Source organism: Bos grunniens, chromosome 14, assembly GCF_055505025.1.
Source record: "Bos grunniens cultivar Pamir isolate PY7600 chromosome 14, Bosgru_T2T1.0, whole genome shotgun sequence".
NCBI classification, from domain to species: Eukaryota; Metazoa; Chordata; class Mammalia; order Artiodactyla; family Bovidae; genus Bos; species Bos grunniens.
Genome location: NC_141178.1, coordinates 24,508,187 through 24,530,560, shown reverse-complemented (window position 1 = coordinate 24,530,560; position 22,374 = coordinate 24,508,187). Strand labels below are relative to the sequence as shown.

Sequence of the window (22,374 nt, the reverse complement as noted above, 5' to 3'; positions counted from 1 at the left end):
TAAATACATAAACTACTAGAGAGGGTTAAGATAACTGAAATCCTTTAAAAAGGCTTTAACAAATGGCATCTCAGTAGATGAATAAAGGCAGAACAAAGTCTCCACAGTCCCTGATGAATTCAGCAAACCTAAGATTGCTTTTGAAAGACCTTCTGCTGTGGATTATAAGTAAGTGAAAAGTTGGGCTCAGAAAATTAAAATTAGATCACATACAAAGAAGGAAAAATCAGCAGAGATCACAAGTTGTATATATATTCTCTCTTGGCAAAGATATTGTCAGATTCACCAGATCATCAAGACTGAACAACAAAAATACACTTATTCATTTTCTGAAAAGTTTTGAGTCCAATTCTCCCAGAGGGAAGAGATCCAACTCCAAGGAGCCTCCAGACCTCCCAACTCGGTTTCTGAGTGAATGAGCGAGGACAGGAAATCTCTCAGAGTCATTCTTTCTATCTCAGTGATGGCAGGTCTGGTCCTCCAAATGGACATATTATCATCAAAGGGATTGGAAACACCCATGCTTAAGCCTATTGTGTAGGGATGTGGCAGGATTCAGGAAGTGAATCCAAACCCTCAGGCTGGGCTCGCTCTCAAAATGCCAGAGAACTGAGAATCCAGTGAGCTGGTCATTCCATTCTAAGTTAGAACTTAGATGTCTGTCACAATCCAAATTCCTAGTCCAGACTTCAGTAAAAACTGTGCCAAGATTTTCATGTCTCTCTTCAACTGCCACTGAGGAGCTGAATTAACAGACAAGACGGACAGTGACCACTCGAGCAAGTGGTCCCTTTCTCTGGCCACTTTCAGGTAAGATCAGAGACTAACTGATGCCCCCTGGGCACTTAGCACTTCACCGATACCATCAAATATCGACCTCTTAGCTGTTGCCTTCCCATTTTACAAATAAGAAAACCAAAGCCCGGAGAGGTTCAGAAAGTGACCCGAGGTCGTATAACTAGTAAGTTGCTCAGCTTGGGTTTAAAACCAGATCTCTAACTACAGAACCCATGCCCTTCACCACAACACGAGCCCATCTTATTAAATCCAACAGAGACTAATAAAATATATCAGAGTATTTTCTCTCTGGCTTTGACCAAGTGAAGACATAACCCTTTCATTGATTCGTTGGGTAGGTCATCTAGCTGTGTCCTTATCCCTCACTGGAGTTCGCCTGTCTCCAGTACTGTGAAATTCTTTTCCTTCCAGAAGTTCATCAGGGCTCCAATCTGGGATATGATAGAGTCACTCATACGTTTAAAAGCAGCCACTTGTCATGATGACTATTCTCAACAATACTGTATTTATTTAATACTAGATACAATGGCACCCCACTCCAGTACTCTTGTCTGGAAAATTCCATGGATGGAGGAGCCTGGTAGGCTACAGTCCATGGGGTCGCTAAGTCGGACACGGCTAAGTGACTTCACTTTCACTTTTCACTTTCATGCATTGGAGAAGGAAATGGCAACCCACTCCAGTGTTCTTGCCTGGAGAATCCCACGGACGGGGGAGCCTGTTGGGCTGCCATCTATGGGGTCGCACAGAGCCGGACACGACTGAAGTGACTTAGCATAGCATATATACTAAGAGAATAGAGTTCAGATGCACTCACCATACACACAAAGTTGGTAACTGTGCAAGGAAGTATGTTAACTAGCTTGACTATAATATCAACTTCACTGTACATGTATATCAAGTAATCATGTTGTATACCCTAAATATGTACAATTTTTATTAAAAAATAAAAGATAAAAAGATTTTAATTAAAAAAATTAAAGTAACTAGTTGTTCTTCACGTAGACATGTGCAGACACACGGTGATTTTGGTGGGTTGAAAGTCAGAAACTATGGAAAAAGAAATCCCTGAAAAGGATGCATCAAAAATAACTTCTGATTGGAATTCAGAAGAGAGTCCCATCTAAGGCAAAGGTGACCTGTTAACTTGCCAGAGAAACTGTGTTTCCCTGCCAAGGGAGGAAAGCACTCGAGACCCACAGGTATCTGGGCCAGATGGCTGTGAATGCAGTTACAATGTCCTTCTTAACCCTGAAGGACAAGTTCTTTGGCAGGAAAACTGGATACAACCCTTTGGAAGGGTATAAGTATTTATTGCCCTAACACCACTAGTACAACAATCCTGTGGCTAATAATACTGTCAATGCAAAGATCATAGTACTCACAGCCCATTACAGCCATTATTTAAATAGCACCTTTTCCATGATGTAACTTTTATACTAGCTGACCATGAGCATTTGAAGCTAAAATAAGGCAACTTGTTTCTTCATCTGTGACACTCCCATGGGTGCTCCTGCTGCTTAGTAGCTCAGTCATGTCTGACTCTTTGTGACCTCATGGGCTGTAGCCCACCAGGGTCCTCTGACCATGGGGATTCTCCAGGCAGGAATACTGGAGTGAGTTACCATGCCCTCCTCCAGGGGATCTTCCCACCCCAGGGATCGAACCCAGGTTTCTCGCATTGCTGGTGGATTCTCTACCGTCTGAGCCACCAGGGAAGCCCACCCACATGGGTAGGCTACCTTAAATCAAGTAATTCAAGTACTTCTGAGTTCCATATTATGTTCTTCAAGAAGCTACCATCCATTAGGCTTAGTATTCTGTTGTATTTTCTTCTGGAATTTCTCATGAATGGAGGTGACTACTTGTCTATGATGCTAGGCCATAAGACATTTTTAGGTATAGCAAACTCCTTAATTTAATTAAATATGTGCAAAAGACAAATAATGACTCTTTCTCACAGACATCTCACAGTGCTCTGAAGTCAGTGGCACAAATAGTTAATAATTTATTTAATTAATTAAAGTAATTGCAATTAGGGATCAAAGATTATGCTTTTCTTAAAACAGAATCATGGATTTTCCTATAATGTCACTCTCACTGGTTTATATTTTAATTCTGGATTTAGTTTGATTTTAAATGATAAAATTCCAGTCCAGTGTAACATTTAAAAAGGGAATTTATTAATTAACATAACTGAAGAGTCTTAGGGGAAAAACATCTTCAGGTATGGCTTGACCAAGGTGCTAAAACAGTGTTATTTGGACACTCTCCATCTTCTGATTTGCTTTCCTTTAGGTTGATTTTACTTTTATACAGTGTCTCCCTGTGTAGCAAAACAGCTTACTTTAGAACTTGGCAATACCAATAGAAACAAAACCTTTCCTTCCCAATAATTCTAGAAACACTCTGGGATTGAGTCTCACTATATTAATAAGGTCACTTGTCCCTTCCTACATCCAAGGAGGATAAAAACACGCTGGTTTGTGAGATCAGTCACTTACCAGGAAGGGAGGAACTAGGCAGGTGGTGGGTTTTTAGTCCCATTCAACTACAAAGTAAGATGATTTCTCAAAAATTGACATGCTGTTTCCAGAAAAGAGAAAAATGAAAACAAAGGAGACGAAACTCCTTTCGTAATCAACTCCATATAGCAAGGTAGAGTTTTAGTAAAAGCATTTGTCAAAGGCGCCTAACCAGATGATCCTAATTTATGTTTTATTCTCTTGCAAAACAACAGTGATTGCTTTGTGGTGGTATTTGTGGATTATAATTTCATAAATTTTAAAAAGTTGTTTTCTCATTTTATTGACAGATACATTTTGAATAAGGAAGAGATCAAGGGAAAATGCAAAAAGTAAGTAGTATCTCCATATTCATACTGACTCTAATGCCATCAGGGTAAATTTTGCTTATATTTACATCCAGATTTTTTTAAGTCCCGTCTCTCACATATAGAAAAGCAGACAAAAGTTGGAGAACTGCTGATCTCTGAACAATGAGCCTTAGGGTATAATCGAACTCTGCAGGAGAGCCTCTAGCCTACTAAAGATTGTTCTGGCTGCTCAGTCTATGTCATTTGCATTTATTTTGGATTTATTTGTTCTTAGATTTTTCAACCTACACTAGCATGTAATGCAGAAGTTGCCAAGGATTTTATCAACAATAAAATTTGCAGAATGATCCATCCCTTAAAATGAAAGTAGAAATCAACGACTGTCATTGCTTTACACATGTAGTTGGTTTTTAGTGTCCTAAAATAATACTGTCTTGTTTAACACCGTTGTAGACCAAGACATTCTATATAGGAAGATTTTCCAGATAATTGTTTGAATGATGTGTTACTTCAATATATCTTTCTAAAGTGCATTATTTTATGTAGTAGCTTAGCGAGCATATGTATCTGGGTCATAGATAAAAACACCAACTAAATGTATACATCAAGGACTTCCCTGGTGGTCCAGTGGTAAAGAATCTGCCTGCCAATGCAGAGGACACGGGTTCAATCCCTGGCCTGGGAAGATTCCACACGCTGCAGGGCAATAAAGCTTGTGAGCCACACAACTGCTGAACCTGCATGTGTAGAGCCTGTGCTCTGTAACAAGGGAAGCCACCGCAATGAGAAGCCCACGCACGGCAACTAGAGAGTGGCCTCTGCATATGGCAACTAAAAACCAGCCTGAGTGCAGCAACGAAGACCCAGCACAACCAAATTAAATTTTAAAAATTAACACGTCAAAAACCAGCGACAGTCTCACGGCTTACCTTGCAATAACTTACAGGGTTTTATGGATGTTTAGCCAGTATATTAGAGAACTTCAAACTCACATGCAATTGATGTGTCCACTGTGTCCCCACCACCGCCAGATCGTCAGCTGCGGCTTCTTAGTGCTGGAAGAGGGTCTTCCTTATTGCCATTTCCAACCTGTGGCAGAAGAGCAAAATAGGTAACTGAGTTTGTTAGAATTTGTTTAAAATAAAACCACATATATCATTTAAGGAACTCTGCAGTGAATCAGTGAATAAGGTACCACAGTTTCAGTGCATAAACTCCGTTAGGTCCATCAACTCCTATACTCTAAAGTCAAAGACAGCAGAGCCATGAATGCATTCTTAGAACCTTACCACAGTGGCTAATACCTAACTGGTACTCAGTAAATATGGCTGAATGACTAAATAAATGCACAGCTTGGTGCTTGTTTAACTGCTCTGAGACTTAAATGTGGATTCCACCTAAATTCTTGCTGATAGTCCTTGGAAAGTGAGAAAATGTGTGCAAAACCACATAGTACTTGACACATAACATAATAGGTGTTCAGTAATACTACATGAATCAGCATTTTGCTCATCTATGATGCTATTTGCTTATTTTTAAAAATGATTTTCATTTGTTACAGAATTTTCAGAGGTGCATGGTACCATTAAACCATGTATACCATTATACCTCATCAAGACTGGGAATACCAAGTTCAAGTCCTGGGTTTTTTACATATTATCTAATTCTGACCATGAGCAGTTAACATAATTTCTCAGAACCTCAGTTTCTCTGTGGGCAAATGGAAATAATTATTCAACCACATAAAAATGTACTGAATCCCAATCAGAGCTAAGGTCTATAAGATTCAAAAATGATCTATTGCTTTTCTACATCATATTGGTTCTTATGAAATTCAAATTAGAAAAGAATCTTTTATAAACTAAGAGTCAATTCCAACAATTAAATGGTATTGGGATTATTTTTCCATGAATGTTAAGGCCTTTTTTGTCACTGAAAATCATTTCAGTTCTTTGGTTTCTTTTTCTTTCACTGTATCATTCAGAGACAAATCAAAACAAGTAATGCTTTGCTTTTTTCAAAGTTTGTTTTTATTTGCAATTGATTTTCCCAAAGCCCAAGTTCTAGTTTTCCGTTGGACTGTTTTGTGGGAATGAGTTACATATTTTGTAGATATTTTGGGAGTATTGGGGATAAATGTTTGCTTAAATATCTTAGAGAAAGGTTTACAGGATTTTAATAAATGGATTTGATTGCTCGAGGGATTTTACTTCCCTTATTGATCTAACAAGGATTCAAGGAATCAAGCATGGATAGAGAAGATAAAGAGTCTCTTTGAAACCAGCTCCTTTCAATATTGGGTTGAGATTCAGGGTATGCTAGGTTGCCAAGTTTAGCAAATAAAATACAGATCTAGGTAAATTAGATTTTCAGATACACAATAAATGAAGTTTTAGTGTTCAGTTCAGTTCAGTCACTCAGTCGTGTCCAATTCTTTGCGACCCCATGAATCGCAGCACGCCAGGCCTCCCTGTCCATCACCAACTCCCAGAGTTCACCCAAACCCACATCCATCGAGTCGGAGATGCCATCCAGCCATCTCACCCTCTGTCGTTCCCTTCTCCTCCTGCCCCCAATCCCTCCCAGCATCAGAGTCTTTTCCAATGAGTCAACTCTTCGCATGAGGTGGCCAAAGTACTGGAGTTTCGGCTTTAGCATCATTCCTTCCAAAGAACACCCAGGGCTGATCTCCTTTAGAATGGACTGGTTGGATCTCCTTGCAGTCCAAGGGACTCTCAAGAGTCTTCTCCAATACCACAGTTCAAAAGCATCAATTCTTCAGCGCTCAGCTTTCTTCACAGTCCAACTCTCACATCCATACATGACCACAGGAAAAACCATAGCCTTGACTAGATGGACCTTTGTTGGCAAAGTAATGTCTCTGCTTTTGAATATGCTATCTAGGTTGGTCATAACTTTTTTTCCAAGGAGTAAGCGTCTTTTAATTTCATGTAAGTATTGACAAATGTTATATCCTATATTCTATCTGGCAATTTTAGGTGAGATGATGCCTCCAAGAGTCTGAAAAGACTTCTTATTTACTTGAAAGGGCCTACGAGGAGTCTTAACAAAACTGCAACCTTCAGACCATCTTTATTCGGTTAAAAATTGAGATACATTTTCCATCTGGAAAAGGGTTCTGTAAGGTGACCAGGGTCTTCTGGAAGTTTCTCTCTTACAGTCTCTCATGTAGGTAATTACACAGCTATTGGGACTGGAGTTGTCTAATCACATCAGTATGCTGCAGACCCAAGACACCTTATAGAACTACTGACTAAAAGTTCAGCTGACCACTCTTGATTAAAGTGTCTACCCATGGCCAATCCATATGGCTTGGGTACCTCCCAACACGGCGGCTGTAGTCCTAGCTAGCATCCCAAGAACGAGTCCAGTGGCCCCCGTACCTGCAGGTTCTGCACCACAGGTTCAACTAACACAGATCAAAAACATTTGGAAAAAAATTCCAGAATGTTTCAGAAAGCAAAACTTGAATTTGCCAAGCACCAGCAACTATTAACACATCATTTACATTGTATTTACAACTACCTACACAGCATTTACATTCTTTTAGGTATTATAAGTAACATAGAGATGGTATATGCATATGGAAGGATTGCATAAAGTGAAAAGTGTTAGTTGCTCAGTCATGTCTGACTCTTTGTGACTCCATGGACTATAGCCTGCCAGGCTCTTCTGTCCAGAGTGGGTAGCCATTCCCTTCTCCAGTAGATATTCCCTACCCAGGGATCAAATCCAGGTCTCCTGCACTGCAGGCTGAGCCACCAGGGAAGACCAGTAAATATATGGAAGGATTGCATAGGTTATATGCAAATACTATGCCATTTTATACAAGGCATTTGAGCACCTGAGGAATTTGGTAGCCTCGGGAGGTCCTGGAAACAACCCCTTTTGGATAGCAAGGGACACTTATATTCCAAGAGCTAACTCCTCTGCTTCTGCTTTTAAACTAAGCAAACTCAGCGTATTTGTTGATACCATCAACATGTGTTTTAGAGGTGATTAATACTGTCATGACACTTGTTACATGACTTCTGCTCTCTAGAACACATTTACTTCAACCGATAAGAATAGAAAGATGCAAAAGAGAGGTCAAATAGTGGCATGTGAAGTGAGGATTGAAGAAGGGACAGAAGGTCAGGTGGAGGCAAGTTTAAAAGACAGATAAGTGGTGGCAGGGAAATAGTCATCTTCTTCAGTGTAAAGTGCAAGAGTTATGAATTATATTGGAATGATATATGGATTATCCTGAGAGCTGGTCTAGTTAAGAAATAAGTTGACTCCTGGGGAAGAAAAACTAAGAACATGGAATCCAATAAAAATAAAATCTGCCCAAATATTTTTATATGTTAGACTCTATAAGGGACTAAAACATAATAAATTAATGGTTTATCCTTTTTTAAAAAAATTAAAGTTTGATTTTATTCACCTGTTTTTCACCTAAGTCTATCCCTAGATGCTTTAATAAAAGGCTACTTTCCCTTAAATGCATTTAAAAATGTTAATTGGACCAACGGGATTCATCTCTAACATAGATCTTGGCTTATATTTTGAATTATACTGTAACACCCACTGCTATTTCCTTTCCATATTTCAACAGTGTCCTGAGTATAAGCTGAGAGCCCCAAAGGCATTCAGGAGCCTGAGTGAGTATAAATCCCACTCTATCAATGTTTCTAATCACAAGTCCTTGACATGCTTAAGCATGTACAGAAAATGTATAATTGAGGCTCATTCTGTAAGTGAGCCCCAGGGGTTGATGTTAGTTAAATAAATATTAGGTCTGTTGCATGGTTACCTTGTCCAGCCATAACATAGCTGCCTGCTGAGCAAAACAGTCGGTGGCTGGAAAAGTAGTGAATAAGAACATGTTCTGCCTGCTGCTATGAGATGTGAAAGTGGGAGGCTGAGAGCCTGATTTGCCCTGAGAGACTCGATAGCATAGAAAAGGGCAAGCCACTCAGTTGGACACTTGGACTAAGATGCAACTGAATTGTTTCTGAAAGCCAAGCCCACAGGGAGAACATACCAAGAGGGAAAAATGAGATCATATTGTCCAGTCATTGACTGAAAACTCAGGCTATGATCTTCGGTCTGTCACCGTATCAGAAAACACAGGATTTCACTAATAGCATTCAATAATGGGATCTGGGAAGCCACTCAAGTAGGGTGGGAAAGGTAAGGGGGTAGGGGTTGGTACATTTCATGTTGAATCAGTACACAGGGCCCTGCAAGAAAGCAAAATCACACCGGCTGTCAACCAACAGTACAACATCTTGTTGATGTGGACTGGCCACTACTCACCAGAAGAAAGTTTTCCTTGGAAGATGAGAATTAGGAATGCAGAAGAGTTAAGGTCATAAAGGGGACAAAATCAATTTGACTCCATGCAAGATAAAGGTTGAGCTCGAGGTTGAGCTCAACCTGTCCTAAGACAGCATTTCTGAACAGCCTTTGAAACAGATACTATCCTCTGAAATTTTAGTCTTCAGTCTCCTTCCCTAAGAACTAATCTTGACATTAGAGACATTTAGATAATGTTGGAAGTTTAAGGTGGATCTTTCCACATGAAATGTTGCTTTAACCTTGTATCATCATTGCTGCAAAAAGACAAGCAAGGTTATTCATAGTTATTTCAAACTTCTGTTACTATTCCTCTCTCACTTAAAGAAAAACAACACATGAGCTTTATTTAACTTAATTTACAGACCTCCATTGTTTATCTTCCAGGGAAGATCAAAATCTCTCCTTTATTCCTATGTGTTTGAAGCCAGATCATCATAACCAACAAAATTTGCAGCTATGTACCCAAATCTTCTAAGTCTTTTCTGATAATATTTCTGCTTTCCTCAGATTACTGTTATAAAACATATGTATATACCCCATTTCATTTCTATCTCCCTTTCCTGTCTCAGCAAGAGTATTGTAGCAGCTCCATTAAGGTATTCATTCAGATTTCCAAATATAAGACTTCCTGGAATAGCTTTGCCAGTTGGAACTTTACAGAACAGAGGTAGGTAAATTGACATTTTTAGAGCTTGAGATGAAGATGTAGCAAAACAAACTGCAACATAGAGAAGACATATCAGGATTCTTTTAAAGATGGTTTCAGTGGTTCACATCAACCACTGAAACTCCACTAGCACTGAAATGACTTATTAAACAACTTTATTCATGGGTAACATTCAAACTCTTGAACCACTCAGACAGACTGTTCAGTTCAGTCGCTCAGTCGTGTCTGACTCTTTGCAACCCCATGGACTACAGCACGCCAGGCTCCCCTGTCCATCACCAAATCCCAGAGTTTACTCAAACCCATGTCCATTGAGTCGGTGATGCCATCCAACCATCTCCTCCTCTGTCTTTCCTTCTCCTCTTGCCTTCAATCTTTCCAAATCATCAGGATATTTTCAAATGAGTCAGCTCTTTGCATCAGATGGCCAAAATATTGGAGTTTCAGCTTTACCATCAGTCCTTCCGGTGAACACCCAGGACTGATCTCCTTCAGTATGGACTGGTTGGATCTCCTTGCAGTCCAAGGGACTCTCAAGAGTCTTCTCCAACACCACAGTTCAAAAGCATCAATTCCTCGGTGCTCAGCTTTCTTTATAGTCCAACTCTCATATCCATACATGACCACTAGAAAAACCATAGCTTTGACTAGATGGACCTTTGTTGGCAAAGTAATGTCTCTGCTTTTTAATATGCTATCTAGGTTGGTCATAGCTTTTCTTCCAGGGAGCAAGTGTCTTAATTTCATGGCTACAGTTACCATCTGCAGTGATTTTGGAGCTCCCAAAATAAAGTCTCTGTTTCCATTGTTTCCCCATCTATTGTCATGAAGTGATGGGACCAGATGTCATGATCTTCATTTTCTGAATGTTGAGTTTTAAGCCAAGTTTTTCACTCTGCTCTTTCACTTTCATCAAGAAGCTCTTTAATTCTTCTTTGCTTTCTGCCATAAGGGTGGTGTCATCTGCATTTCTCCTGGCAAACTTGATTCCAGCTTGTGCTTTATCCAGTCCAGCGTTTCTCATGATGTACTCTGCATATAAGTTAAATAAGCAGGGTGACAATATACAGCCTTGATGTATTCCTTTCCTTATTTGGAACCAGGTTGTTGTTTCATGTTCAGTTCTAACTGTTGCTTCCTGACCTAGATACAGATTTCTCAAGAGTCAGGTCAGGTGGTCTGGTATTCCCATCTCTTTAAGAATTTCCACAGTTTGTTGTGATCCACACAGCAAAAGGCTTTGGCATAGTCAATAAAGCAGAAATAGATGTTTTTCTGGAACTCTCTTGCTTTTTCAGTGATCCAATGGATGTTGGCAATTTGATGTCTGGTTCCTCTGCTTTTTCTAAAACCAGCTCGAAGATCTAGAAGTTCATGGTTCATGTACTGTTGACGCCTGGCTTCTAGAATTTTGAGCATTACTTTGCTAGCGTGTGAATTCAGTGCAATTGTGCAGTAGTTTGACCATGCTTTGGCATTGCCTTTCTTTGGGATTGGAATGCAAACTGACCTTTTCCAGTCCTGTGGCACTGCTGAGTTTTCCAAATTTGCTGGGATATTGAGTGCAGCACTTTCACAGCATCATCTTTCAGGATTTGAAATAGCTCCACTGGAATTCCATCACCTCCACTAGCTTTGTTCATAGTGATGCTTCCTAAGGCCCACTTGACTTTGCATTCTAGGATGTCTGGCTCTAGGTCAGTGATCACACTATTGTGGTTATCTGGGTCATGAAGATCTGTTTTGTATAGTTCTTCTGTGTATTCTTGCCACCTCTTCTTAATATCTTCTGCTTCTGTTAGGTCCATACCATTTCTGTCCTTTATCGAGCCCATCTTTGCATGAAATATTCCCTTGATGTCTCTAATTTTCTTGAAGGGATCTCTAGTCTTTCCCATTCTGTTGTTTTCCTCTATTCCTTTGTATTGATCACTGAAGGCTTTATTTCTTCTTGCTATTCTTTGGAACTCTGCATTCACATGGGTATATCTTTCCTTTTCTCCTTTGCCTTTCCCTTCTCCTCTTTTCACAGCTATTTGTAAGGCCTCCCCAGACAACCATTTTGCCTTTTTGCATTTCTTTTCCTTGGGGATGGTCTTGATCCCTGCCTCCTGTACAATGTCAGACAGCCTGTGTACTGAATTAAACCTGAGTTGAGAGTTGTAACCCTTTGGCTGCTGGATTGTGTGTGTGTGGTAGGGGAGGCCACTGTCAAGAGGTCCCTGGGTCTGAGCACAGCTGCTATTTACATGAGTATTTCAACATTCTAGCAACTGTATTAGTTGTGTCTGTGTACACCTGCATCATATTATTTCTGTTTATAGCCTAGGCTGCTCCAAATTATTCATTACAAGATGTACCAGAAAACATGATATGGTCCAGATTTTGTATTTCTGCTGTATTTCTTATGCAATTGTGTGATTAATCTCAATGTCTTAGGTTTTGTATGTAAGATAGTTGAAAACACAGTGATTGTGAAAACTTTCCAGAGGACGATCTGTCACCAAAAATCTCACTTCTCTCCAGCATTGTTTGTCTTTGAAATAGTCTTAAAGAATATTTGTCCTGTAACCTTCCTAACGTGCTCATTAAAAAAGCATAAATACTATTTTAGCTAGGTTCAGATTTAAAAGAAGGCATAAGTATAGTCATCATCATTACTGCATTGTGTTGATGTTAGATACTTTCAGCACCTAATAGTGTTCTAAAGTAGTGATTCCCAATCTTTTTGGCACCAGGAACAGGTTTAATGGAAGACAACTTTCCACTGGGGTTGGGGTTGGGGGATGGTTTGAAGATGTTTCAAGTGCCTTACATTTACTATACACTGTATTTCTCTTATTATTAACTCAGCTCCACCTCATATCATCATGCATTAGATTCCAGAGGTCAGGGACTTCTGTTCTAAAGGGAAGTTTATGTTCCCTCTTTTTCACCATCCATAAATTAAATATTCTTGATTGGGTAAAAAAATATATTCTTCTCATATTTTTTACCACAATAAGAAAAAATAATGATGTTGGCATCTTAGGGTTGATTAGAGTATATTACAAATCCAGGAACATCTAATATAAGAACATAAATAAGTATTTATATGCATGCAGACTTGTTGGCATCCCACTCCAGTACACTTGCCTGGAAAATCCCATGGACGGAGGAGCCTGGTAGGCTGCAGTCCATGGGGTCGCTAAGGGTCGGACACGACTGAGCGACTTCACTTTCACTTTTCATTTTCATGCATTGGAGAAGGAAATGGCAACCCACTCCAGTGTTCTTGCCTGGAGAGTCCCAGGGACGGGGGAGCCTGGTGGGCTGCCGTCTATGGGGTCGCACAGAGTCGGACACGACTGAAGTGACTTAGCAGCAGCAGCAGACTTGTTGTTTAGTTGCTAAGTGGTGTCTGACTCTTTGCAACCCCTATGGACCATAGCCCACCAGGCTCCTCTGTCCCTCGGATTTCCCAGGCAAAAATACTTGAGTGGGTTGCCATTTCCTTCTCCAGGGGATCTTCCTGACCCACGAAGATCCTGCATCTCCTGCATTGGCAGGCAGATTCTTTACCACTGGGCCCACCAAGGAAGCCCTATGTATGCAGATACCTGTCTTCTAATTGAGACATGACTTGTAAACATCAAGACTTGCATAGTAAGTTGATTAAACAAATATACATGTGTGTGTGTGTATATATATATATATATCCTGTATATCCTCTACTTTACTATCATGAATATCTGAGGACACATACAATTTTCACAGCTCATTCTATTTCCTCAGCAGTTGACTTGAAAACAGCTTATTTGCATTAGCCACAAAACCCAAACGCTTAGTTGATAAAGGAATGAAAAGTAAAACATGTACCAAGGGAGATAAACCTGTTTCTTTATCTCATCCCTCACTGGCTTGAAAATGTCTCTGAGGGAAGAAAAGTTTGCAGGAATTTGGTTCCACGTGGTGGAGGATGATTTATGAAAGTTCAATTACAGCCTGACCCCATCTGTGGTATTTGCCAAGAACCAGCTGTGTCTTTGGTAAAGTAGGACAAAAAAAAAAGCCCTGAATGCATATTGAGCTTCAAAACAAAGAACAATATAATAGGAGGCTGCCAGATACACGTCTCCTGAAAGGCCATTATAATTAAAAATATCTGAATAGTATTTTAAATACAATATACAAGGTCATTCCAATAAGAAGGTAACATAGGCATTGACAGAGAATGACAAGAATACTCAGAAAGCAAGTGCTTGGAAATTATATTGCATGTGAAGTTTCACATGGTGGTTTTAAAAACTGTGTCAGAAGAAAGGGTATAATTTGTCTCCCATTCTAATTTGATTGTCATGACAGGAGGTAGGCTGCCACTCAAAGGCTCAGAGACCTGCTATTGCTTCTGCATTGTTTATACCTGCAAGAGACGGTGTGTAATCTAAGTAACATTTTACAAGTCCCAAAACAAAGTTTCAGAAAGGGTCTACACTATTTACTGATTGGTAGGTTAGGAAAGGCAGAATAAAGCAGCAAGTGCTGAGATGTGTGCTGGGAAATGTCTGTTTAATACAGTCCATCTTCAAACCGTAATGCTGGAGAAGACTCTTGAGAGCCCCCTGGACAGCAAGGAGACCCAACCAGTCAATCTTAAAGGAAATCAGTCCTGAATGTGCATTGGAAGGACTGATGCTGAAGCTGAAACTCCAATACTTTGGCCACCTGATGTGAAGAGCTGATTCATTGGGAAAGACCCTGATGTTGGGAAAGATTGAAGGCGGAGGGTGAAGGGTGTGATAGAGCATGATATGGTTGGATGGCATCACCAACTCAATGTACATGAGTTGGAGCTGACTCTGGGAGATAGTGGACAGGAAAGCCTGGTGTGCTGTAGTCCATGGGGTTGCAAAGAGCTGGAGATATCTTAGGAACTGAACAACAGTCTTCTACTGAACCTGTCTTGAGCCACCTAGCAAACAGTTTATGATGTTTTGAGTATCGGGACTTGAATCAAGATGCCAGATTTCAATTCTAGTGCCACGTATTTCCTCCATAACGAGGACAATCACATTTCCTCCAGAGCTTCACCTACCTGTCTGTAAAATGAAGATTACATGCATGTTTTTCCACTGTGAGTTGTAACCAAGAGATTATCTTAGGTGAATAAACCTAACACAAGAAGCAATATAGATTTCAGACACACAGGTGTTGAACACTCCTTGGTGTTTTAAAAGAAAAGATACTTACTTTGAAGAAAAGATGTACAAGGATTTAAAACATCTTAACTAACTACAAATAATGTTCCCTGGACTTTGGAGGAGGTAAATTATTCTCACCAGAAGCATAAGAAAGGCTAAATTAAAGTTTCTTTTTTTGGTAGTCTCTCCCCGACAGGAAGCTGTTATCTCTCTTCTTCAAATGCTGCTTAGACCCCTGCAACTTAAATTTAGCTCTCTGGCAGCCTCTCCTTCCTCCTATGGGCTACAAGTGGTGTTAAATGACAGACAGATGTTAAACAAGATACTTCCCTGCACAGCTGCCTTGCCTCTTTGAGTAGGCTCCGATCTCTATTTAAACAAAAAAGAAGAAAGAAATCTGAAGATAAGCCTGTCAGAGTGTTCTGAAATTAACATAACTCAGACCTCCTGCCAGTGTCCTAAAACTTAAAATAGTGAGTTGCCAGCTCGCTGCAAGACTTTGCAAGCAAAGCCCATGTCTTGATGTTGGAGCAAGTCTGCAGCGCTTCCCTGGGCACTGGGAGAATTCAGAAAGCGATAAAGGAGAGAGCAACGCCTCCTTGTAAAACTACACATTGAAAAGCTGATGTCCTCCCGGCCCTTCCTGTCACAGATGCTAACCACAGGGAAATCATCTCTTTCTGTATTTACTGAGCCAGGCTAATAGCTTTACCATCCACGCCCCATTTACTCTTTATAACAATCCTGTCAAAAGCATATTTACACTTCCTGTTTGGATAGAGAATTCCAGTAGAAGCAAGTTAGTAACATGACCAAAGGTCATACAGGTAGCTGGTAACTGGGATTTCATCTGATCCAAAGTCAGCCTATATAATACAAACAGAGAGACTAAAAGATGCTGAAGGAAGACTCTGCAAGAAGACTGTGGTGGATTGAATGGTGGCCATCAGAAGAGATGTAAGCATCCTAACCCCTGGAATCTGTGAATATAATGTTATTCAGAAAAGGGGTCTTTGCAGATGTAATGAATTTTGAGGAACTTGGGATCATCCTGGACCGTGCATGCGCAGGCACATACACACTCAATTGCATCCAATCTCTTGTGATCCCATGGACTGTAGCCCGCCAGGCTCCTCTGTCCATGGGATTCTCCAGGCAAGAATACTGGAGTGGGTTGCCATTTCCTACTCCAGGGGAATCTTCCCGATCAGGGATCGAATCCATGTCTCTGGTGTCTCCTGCACTGGCAGACGGATTCTTCACCACTGTGTCACTTGGGTCATCTGGGTGGGACATAAATCCAACGACAAGTCTCCTTATAAAAGAGAAAGGCAGAAGGTGCTCTGACACAGAAAGAAGAGGAAAAGACATGGACACAAAGAAGAGGACCGTGAAAAGACAGAGGCAGAGACCAGAGGGGCAATGCCACAAGCCTGGGGAGCTCGGAGCAGCCAGGAGGCAGAAGAGGCGAGGAAGGGTCCTCTCCTGCAACCTTCAGAGGAAGCACAGCCAGGCTAACATGTTGATTTCTGACTCTGGACACCAAAATGGTGAGACAGTGAGTTTCTGTTTTAAATCACCAGATTTGTGGCAATTTATGACAGCAGCTCTAGCAAAATAATACAGAATTAGACAAAAATCCTTAGGTTAACACTTTTGGAGGCCCCTGTAATTATCATGACTAGATTATAAGAGACACCACCTTGCTTCCCTTTGTATCTCTTACATTCATGATACTCACCTGTAGCTCAGTGAATATTTGTTGACTTGGCCCATGGGAGCAGCTGAAAGTGTGGCAAGTGGGAGCCAGGAGTGTCTCCAAGACTGGCATCATCTGAGGGCAGACAGAGGAGACTGTGGCAAGTCAGCCCCTTCCAAAGGGCAGATCAGATTGAAATCACCCAGGTGGCTTTTTTTTGAGATTGAGAAAAAGGATCAGGAACCCTGTCCTCATTTTGGGAGATACAGAGGAGGCTCTTCCAAGATGGCTGAGTGGTAAAGAATCTGTCTGCCAGGACAGGATATGCAAGGGACACAGGTTCCAACCCTGGGTTGGGAAGATCTCTGGAGGAAGAAATGGCAACCCACTCCAGTATTCTTGCCTGGAAAATCCAATGGACAGAGGAGCCTGGTGGGCTACAGTATATGAGGTCACAAAGAGTCAGACACACTGAGCTCATGTGGCTGAGAGGAGGCCCCAGGATATTCACAGCAACTACATGTTTTCAGTCCTCATCTAATCAAAACACTGTCAGGGAGATGGAGATAGATTCCTATACATTTTAAATTGGAAAAAAAAAAAGAATAAATCAGAGGCCCTTCTATCATTCACTCTTTTGTTTCATTTTTATTTAAAAAATTATTTATTAAAGATATACAAAGGAATGCAGTAACATCTCCTTCCCCCATCACCCATTCATTCACTGACCAAACATTTGTCAAGTGACTACCATGCGGGCTCTTCTCATGTTTTCCAACTATACATTCATATTCTTTGAGAATACCACCAGATGTATCTGTTCTGTTCCCATTTTTCTACCTCTAATATTTTTTCTGTAATTTTTTTGTCTTTGACAGGTGTCTTGCCATCTCGCCCTGGAATTATTATATCTGCTGCTCCCTTCTTATTCATAGAGGTGATGTTTCTTTAAGTTTTTGGCTGAAGGTTCACATTTTTCACCTGCTCTGTGGCAGCTTTTTTCTGGCGAGTGTTCTTTGTTGGTAACTTTATTCTTCTTTTTCACAGATTTTTCTTAAAGTGTCTCTGGGTTGCTATTGTACCATCTTACATCTTTTAAGTGGGTTGAACTTTTCTGCGCTAGGCATTTAAGAAAGTTCCTGTGAGGAAAGAGGATGGATCAGAGTAGCTTGCAGGTGTTTCAATCCAGAGAACCTTCTGTTGCTTCTACAGAAATCTGACTGCTTCCTGCAAATATGATGCCTCCATTGCATTCTTTGTGCACCTTAACTGCTTCTTCCTGTTTCAATTACCTGCTTTTCAAAGTCAAAGTTTAGAAGCATTTTGCTTGCCAGCCCTGACACCAGATTTCTACACTTACTACAGCAAACAGCCATGCAGCTTTTTTACTACATGACATAGCTCTTCCCTCCAAAAAAAAAAAATGTGTTTTTGCAAATTCCTTCTGCAACCCACCATTGCCAGGCCATCTCAGTATACCTCTGGACTTTATGCTAGATCAATTCTAACCAATCTCAGTTAGTTTTAGCAGTCATTTCACAAACGTCAGGGTCTGCAGATTGTTGCTGTTCTTCAGTCATCCAGTTGTGTCTGACTCTTTGCGACCCCATGGACTGCAGCACGCCAGGCCTCCCTGTCCCTCACCATCTCCTGGAGTTTGCCCAAGTTCATGCTCATTGCATTAGTGATGCCGTCCAGCCATCTCATCCTCTGACGCCCTTTTCTCCTTCTGCCCTCAATCTTTCCCAGCATCAGGGTCTTTTCCAGTGAGTTGTCTGCAGATTATCTGTGTCCTACTTCACAGAAGATAGAGTCTGAGAGGCTTTTTAAAAAAATTTTACCTGTTGCTTTTAGATGATTTCTAGGACAAGAGGGTAAACATGTGGTGTAGAAAGCCACGTAAAATGGGCTATTTCAGCTTTCTCAAAATGACAGCCTTGAACTGAAAGGAATACTTTTAGCACAGCCAAATTTTCAGGATTTGGAGTATATTTTAACTCTGTATGTTACATTCATGCTGGCCTATGAATGAGGTATTTGAGTGTGATATGATTAGGACTGGTTGTTCTTTCTTGGTTTTCCAAACTTTCTGTCATGACTCTCTTAGCTTCAACACATACACATATTCACACACACACACACACACTCACAGGAGAGGATGCTATATAAAGATTAAATAAGTGAGCACAAAAAATGTCCTTTGAGGACTTCCCTGGTGGTACAATGGGTAAGAATCCACCTGCCAGTGGAGGGGACACAGGTTTGATCCCCAGCCCAGGAAGATTCCACATACCATGGAGAAACTAAGCCCACGTACCGCTGAAACTACTGCCCTCACTCCAAAGCCTGTGAGCTGCAGCTACCGAAGCCAGCCTGCCTAGAGCCTGAGTTTCACAGCAAGAGAAGCCACTGCAGTGAGAAGGCAAGCCACTGCTCACCTCAACTAGAGCAAGCCCTCAGGCAGCAATGAAGACCCAGTGCAACCAAAAATTAAAAAAAAAAATTAATATCCCCTGGGTTTCATAATGAGGAAGGCATCTGTGCCCTGACTAAACTGAGTTTGTGGGAATAAATCAGAATTGTGAGTTGAATGGATTGAGAAGTGAACAGAAAAGTTATTAAAATAAGGAGTAAGGACTATTTCAAGATACCTTATCCCCAGCTTTCCTGAGATACAATTGACATACAGGGAAGTATAAGCTTAAAGGTACACAATGTGTTGATGGGATACACATGCATTACAAAATTATTACCAGGATCGAGTTAGTTAGCACCTCTATCGGGTCACATAACGACACTTGGCATGAACGAAAGGAAAGCTTTACAGGATCAGATAGAAAGTCAGGGCTAAGAAACTCTATATTTAGATCTTCTTAAGAAGCTTGTTTAGAGAGTGATGTCACAAGCTTTGGAAGTCCCGTCCTTGAAGGTGGGGGTAGACAGCAAGGAGGAGGAAAGGAGTCTGTGTCAGAGCACAGCCATTCAAAGCCCTGATTCTGGAGTCAGAGTGCTTGACTCTGATCCCATTGTCAACTCGTGTTGGCTCTATGACTTGGCACGACCTTAGTCTCCTTGATCTAAAATGATCCCCTTAGTCTCCTTGATCTAAAATGATCCCCTAATCTAAATATAAAAGAGCCCAGACCTTTCTCCTGAGCTCCAGTCCCTGTCTACTAGATAATTTACCCTGAATGTCCTCCAAGGTATCTCCAAGTTAACATGTCCAAAACTTAGTACCTGCCCAATCCCCAAGCTTATTATTCCCTTAGTATTTTTATTCTTTGGGGATCAAACCACCACCTACCTACAAATCCAAGCCAAAAAGGCTACGCCCATCCCAGATGCCTTCATTTCCTTTACATCTAACATCTCATTGTGATCAGCCGTATCAATCTCACCTCTTACTTTCACCTGTAGTACTTATGCCCTCCTTTCCTACCTTACCACTACCATCTAAAAGTAGGTTTTCATCAACTCTTACCTAGACTTCTGCATTCCTCTGCCCAGCACCCACGCAGTTAGCCTGGAACCAGAAATCCCTAGTCCAGATTCAGGAATCAGGTTCCTGGGTGGGTGGGGGTGGGGGTGGCGAAAAGCAGGAACAGCCGTCCATTGGCTAGAATTCAGCTCAGTCAGCACCTGCAATTAATTTTCTCGGTTTGGGAGGAGGGTGGGAGGGGCACTTAGGTTACCCTAGGCTGTCACCATAGTAACCAGATTTGGTGAGTGGGGCTGCCCCTTCACTCTCCCTGTGGGAGTGGTGGAAATAATCTGGGTCTGCCTTATGGCACCCCACTCCAGTACTCTTGCCTGGAAAATCCCATGGACAGAGGAGCCTGGAAGGCTGCAGTCCATGGGGTCGCTGAGGGTCAGACATAACTGAGCGACTTCACTTTCACTTTCATGCACTGGAGAAGGAAATGGCAACCCACTCCAGTGTTCTTGCCTGGAGAATCCCAGGGATGGGGGAGCCTGGTGGGCTGCTGTCTATGGGGTCGCACAGAGTCGGACACGACTGAAGTGACTTAGCAGCATCCTTACTTTCAACTAGTTAATGAAGCTAATTGACTGGAACTTCTGCATTAGAAAAGCCTAAAGGGAATGGGGGAGAGACCAGAGAGCCTATGTGTGTTAGTCACTCGGTCGGTCGTGCCCAACTCTTTGCAATCCCATGGACTGCAGCCCCCCAGGCTCCTCCTTCCATGGGATTTTACAGGCAAGGATACTGGATTGGGTTGCCATTTGCTTCTCCAGAGAGCCTATAGAGACCCCCAAATAGCCTGCTCTTGGCTGGGGTTTCCTCAGGATAAAAGAATAAAAATGATCTCAGCCTCTTCTCTTGCCCACACACCATCCTTGAATCTACTCTCCATGTGTGCTGTGCTTAGTTGCTTCTGACTCTTTGTGACCCCATGGACTGTGCCCTCCCCGCTCCTCTGTCCATGCGGATTCTCCAGGCAAGAATACTGGAGTGGGTTGCCGTGCCCTCTTGCAGGGTATCTTCCCAACCCAGGGATCAGACCCAGGTCTCCCACATTGCAGGTCCATTCTTTACCGACTGAGCACCAGGAAAGCCCCAAAATACTGGAATGGGTAGCCTATCCCTTCTCCGGCATCTTCCCCGCCCAGGAATCGAACAGAGGTCCCCTGCATTGCAGGTGGATTCTTTGCCAGCTGAGCTACCAGGGAAGCCCCTGTTCTTCATACCACTGACAAAGTGAATGTATTAAAATGCAATTCTGATCACGCCATTCCTCAGGTTAAAGCTTTACGTTTGGATAAAATCTACATTTCTTATCAGGGCTTTCAAGTTCCTCCACAATCTGATCCTACTTATCTCTCCAGCTACAAACGTCACTGTACTTCCTTCTCAGTTTCCACTGCAGAGGAGGTAGCAGTGCTCTTAAGAGGAGAACCCCTTTTGTTTAGAGAGACTTTATTACGCTGCTTGAATATACAGAGGCAATGAAACCAAGGGTGGGGAATAAGGAGGTGAAGACCAAAGGAACTAGGGACTTCCCTGGTGGTCCAGCAGCTAAGACGCTGTGCCCCCAACGCAGGGGGCCCAGGTTCAATCACTAGTCAGGGAACTGGATCTCACAGGCTGCAGCGGAGTTCGCAGGCTGCAACCAATGATCCCACGTGTCACAACTAAGACAGCTGAGATGCAGTACAGCCAAATAGTAAATATAGGTAAGTATTTTTAAAAAAGACAAAGGGAGCAAGAGCCCATGTCTGGGGGCAGGTGACAGTTTGGAGAGCAGAGTGGCCAAGGCAGGGTGAAGAATGGGTGGAGGAGAGTCAGAGGGGAAGCAGTTGGGGGCCTAACAAGGGGAGAGTGTGGTAAGACCCTGCAGACCATTGCGAGGATTTTGACCTTTGCTTTGAAGCAAAAAAATCATAGAAAAATTTTCAGCAGTGATATAATCTGACTTAGGTTTTTAAAGGATCTGACTAATGTTGGGAATGGACCGGCTAAGAGTGAAAGCAGGAAGACCAGTTAAGGAGACAATGCAATGATTCACAGAAGAGCAGATGGTAGCTTGAAAGCTACTAGGTGAGTGAAGGTGGGGAGGCTAATGTCAGTAAAGATGGTGAGAAGTGGTCACATTCTGGATACATCCATGCACACTCTTATTTGAGAAGATTTCTAAGATAGACTACCAGACTCTTTCTGTTTACATTGAGTGGAAGGGGATGTATATCATTTTCTTTGGTTCTTAAAAGAAAGGCGACCCCATCAGTCTGTAGTTTGTAGGGAAACTCAGGTCTCACTTTAGTAAGACATGCTATTTCCTCCTCCATACCTTGAATCTTTAAGCTTCTCTCT

General features: G+C 41.7%; 1 long non-coding RNA gene across 8 annotated transcripts in view; it reads right to left on the bottom strand.

The window, feature by feature from the left end:
• Nucleotides 1-22,374, bottom strand: part of LOC147359196 (uncharacterized) — a 224,404-nt gene that overhangs the window by 196,316 nt on the left and 5,714 nt on the right. For 5 of the 8 annotated variants that reach the window (XR_015140590.1, XR_015140594.1, XR_015140592.1 and 2 more), the window contains exon 2: nt 4,627-4,723. This is a non-coding gene — a long non-coding RNA (uncharacterized LOC147359196). Of the gene's footprint in view, nt 1-4,626; nt 4,724-16,586; nt 16,680-20,025; nt 20,184-22,374 lie in introns of all 8 variants that reach the window. The other 3 variants (XR_015140589.1, XR_015140588.1, XR_015140591.1) reach the window with 2 other exon arrangements.